The following is a 3,888-nucleotide window of genomic DNA, read 5'->3' as shown; positions in this document are numbered from 1 at the left end:
GAAAGAAAAAAAAAGAGATGGGAGCTTCAGTCGCTCGCCAGCCTGAAAACGGCCCTCAGCCCCTTCACCCAGACTGGCCAGGCACCCCAGTGGGGACCCCCCCCCCCGAAGGGGGTGTGACCAGCCTGCAAACACCCATCAGCCCCTCACCCAGGCTGGCCAGGCACCCCAGCGGGACCCCCACCCTGTTCCGGGACACCCTTCAGGGCAAACCAGCCAGCCCCCACCTGTGCACCAGGCCTCTATCCTATATAGTAAAAGGGTAATATGCAAACTGACCCTAACAGCAGAAAGACTGGGAATGACTGGTCACTATGACACACACTGACCACCAGGGGGCAGATGCTCAATGCAGGAGCTGCCCTCTGGTGGTCAGTGCGCTCTCACCGGGGGGGAGCTCAGCCACAGCCAGGCTGATGGCTGCCAGTACAGCAGTGGTGGTGGGAGCCTCTCCTGTCTCAGCAGTGCTAAGGATGTCTGACTGCAGCTTAGGTCTGCTCCCCGCTGGCAAGTGGACATCCCCCGAGGGCTGCCGGGCTTCCAGAGGGATGTCTGATTGCCATCTTAGGCCCAATCCCCCGGGGAGCAGGCCTAAGCCAGCAAGTGGTCACCCCCGAGGGGTCCCAGACTGCGAGAGGGCACAGGCTGGGCTGAGGGACCCCCTACTCCCCGAGTGCACAAATTTTTGTGCACTGGGCCTCTAGTCTATAATAATAAAAGCATAATATGCTAATTAAACCAGATATCCTTCTGGACGGAGTCAGGGCTGCGAGGCAAGCCCAGGTCTGGGTGCCTGCCGTGGGCCAGAGGGAAGCCCGGGTCCTGGGTGCCAGAGGGAAGCCAGTGCCAGCAGTCAGGGGAAGGAAGGCCTACTCTTGCACAAATTTTGTGCATCAGGCCTCTAGTCTATTAATAACTGCTTCGTCCCTTAAACATAACCAATAAATGATCATCATGACTTGAACTTGATTAGGATTCTGGCTAGAATAAATAGGGATAATATTAAAGAAATAGTTACATTTTTTAAAAGAAAACAATGTAGGCTTAATAATGTTTTTAGGATTAATTTCTTCAGGTTATTTAGAATATGGTTTTCTACTTCAACCTAAAATTGATCGATATTTATAGAATTTTAGAGTTAAAAGCCATTATAGATGACTTTTAGATGTCTTGTTTTGTTTTTACACATTCTTTTATGGTAGAGATGTAGAAATCAGGCCTTAGAAAAACTAAGTGACTTGTCTGTTTGAGAGAAAAAGAATGTCTGAAAAGCTTTAAATGGTCAAAGAAGAGTGATATAGTTAGTAAAGTCTAATATTCTCACTTTATAGATGGTTCTCAGTCTTTTAAAAAGCTATGAGTTGTATTTGTGAAATTAAAAAGAATCCTTGGAGATGCATGTGTTTTTCTAGGACGGAGAAACTGCCTTTAAACCAAGCTATTTGGAAATACAGTAGACTGTGATATGGAGAATGATTCCTGCTTCCCCGACCAAAATATTTCCCTTAACACCTATTACCTGGATGGAGCTCCCACCATTGGCAATGCATTTCAAGTCTTGAGGATTTCTTAGTGTTTAAGAACCCCTTAGTAAAATGAGCATTGCATATTGGGCAGTCTGTATCTAAGACAGTGTTATCTAAGGACTTGTAGAAGTTTCTAAAATCAGAGTATAGAAATTACTATGTAAGCTTCTTGAAGAACTTGTTCAAAATGCAGACTCCAGAGCCCAACCCCAGACCTACTCCTGAAACTATCTCCAAGCTGTAGACTCCTCAGATTTTTTACTATTCCCTATTTAGTTATCTGGAAAAAAAACTAGATCTACACCATCAGCTCTTCAAGTTAGACTTCTGCATGCTCAAGTTTGAGAACTACAATGCCAGTGGTGAATTCATGAAATGAGGGTGCAGAGGACCAGCATTGCCTGCTTGATGGTGCTGTTCATATCCTTTTTTAATATCACAGTTATTGTCACCGGTGGTGTATAGAGAGTTTGGAATACACAAAACTATACACTCTTATTTCTTAGAATAGGAAAGCAAGTTATATTACTGGTTTTGTTTGCATTATGGCTACTAGTTCAAAGGCCATCTGTCTGATAGTCATTGGATTCTCAACAGATTGTCATCATGACAATATAAATATGTTAGGGAAGTTTTTACAGGTACTTAATATATTAATTTGAAGTATAACTTGCAAATTTTTCACCTTATGCAAAGACTGTCAATACTAGTAGTTATGGATATGCCTCTTAGCCTAGTTTTATTTTTCCCACTGTTCTCCCTTAGTGGTCTAGTGCAATCTGAGTCTACAACTTGCCTTCTTTGAACAAGTCTCATAACCATTCTAAGCCTCTACCTTTTTCTCTCTCACTGAATTGAACACCATGCTCTCCTAAATTTCATGTTGTTGTGAGGGTTTAATTTGATAATTTACATGAAAGCATTTTGTAATTGTAAAGTACTGTAGAAATATAAACTACTATTACTGGTTAAGGATCTGAAAATTCCTGTTACTCCTGAGGTCCTGTTACATTAATTACTTTAGCCTTTTCTTTGTCTCAGAACTGTGATCTCAATTATACTAGTTGACAAACTTATCAGGTAATGCTGACCTCATAAAATGAGTTTGGGAGTGTTCCCTCCTCTTTTGGAAGAGTTATAAAAGAATTGGTATTAGTTCTTCTTTGAATGTTTGGGAAAATTTATCAGTGAAACCTCTTTTGTTTTTTGGTAGGGTTTTGATTACTGATTCAATCTCCTTGCTAGCAATCAGTCTGTTCAGATTTTCTATTTCTTCATGATTTAGTCTTGCCATGTTGTATGTTTTTAGGAATTTATCCATTTTTTTTCCTAGGTTGTCAATTTTGTTTAATTTAATTAATTATATAATTATTTTAAATAAAATGTCATCTCTAGTTAGTAAAATTCTTGATACTATTATAGAGATTTTTCTAAAAGAGAATATGAGAAGAAATACAAACAACCATGAAGAAAGATACTACATAATCAGTGCCATTAATGAGATAGAAAGTGCTGATGAGGGGGCTAATTTTTATAGGAAAAATTAAAGATGCAGTTTGAAGGACTTACAGATGATTCCATATGGACCTTGAAAGATGGGTAGGATTTCAGAAACTTGTTATCAGAAAGAGTTTGATGTGAACATAAGGTAGAAATAATTTCTTAAATCAATTTTAGCTGCAAAATTTTGAGATTTGAAACCCAGAAAAAAATGGAGTATATTTTTCATTTATTATATGTTATTGTAAAAGACATACATTTCACTAGATCTGAAAGTTTGCATATTCAGAACATAGAATTCGTGTTCTACCTTTCATTGGGTTTTTCTATAGTAGGTAATATTTGAGTAATTATTATGGGTCTGTTGGTCTCATCTGCTCAATTTATAATTTATCTCAGAGCACAGAACCAGATATTTGGTGTCTGTTTTTGTTTTTGATTTTTAGAAAATATAGAATCATCAAGCATTATTTTTTAAATCATTGAGTCAACATGTTAAGTTTAAATTAATGAGTTTTTTATTATTAAAAAGGAGTTGCCTGCCTTAGTAAAATGTATAGTAAATGACTTGCATAGAAGAGCCTTGCTCATATAGAAATCCATATTTATTTGTCTCAGGAGGAAATTGAATCATAACCTTCTCCAAACCAATGGGATAATTCAGTTTCTTCCCTGTGTGAAGAATGATCCTTTCAGCCTCCTTTCTCAAACACCTGGGCAAAACCTGTAGTTTTGAAGCTAGTTTAAGAGCAGATGAAGCAGGGTGTTACTCAAAGCTGGCACTGTGCCCCGACTTTCAGTTTAGGCTTAAGTGGCTCCTGAAGTAGGGGTCATTGACCCAAATCAGAGCAATCCAGCTAAT

Source organism: Myotis lucifugus, unplaced genomic scaffold, assembly GCF_000147115.1.
Source record: "Myotis lucifugus unplaced genomic scaffold, Myoluc2.0 scaffold_30, whole genome shotgun sequence".
NCBI lineage: Eukaryota > Metazoa > Chordata > Mammalia > Chiroptera > Vespertilionidae > Myotis > Myotis lucifugus.
The sequence above is the reverse complement of the archived record's forward strand: the minus strand, read 5'-3'. Positions refer to the sequence as shown.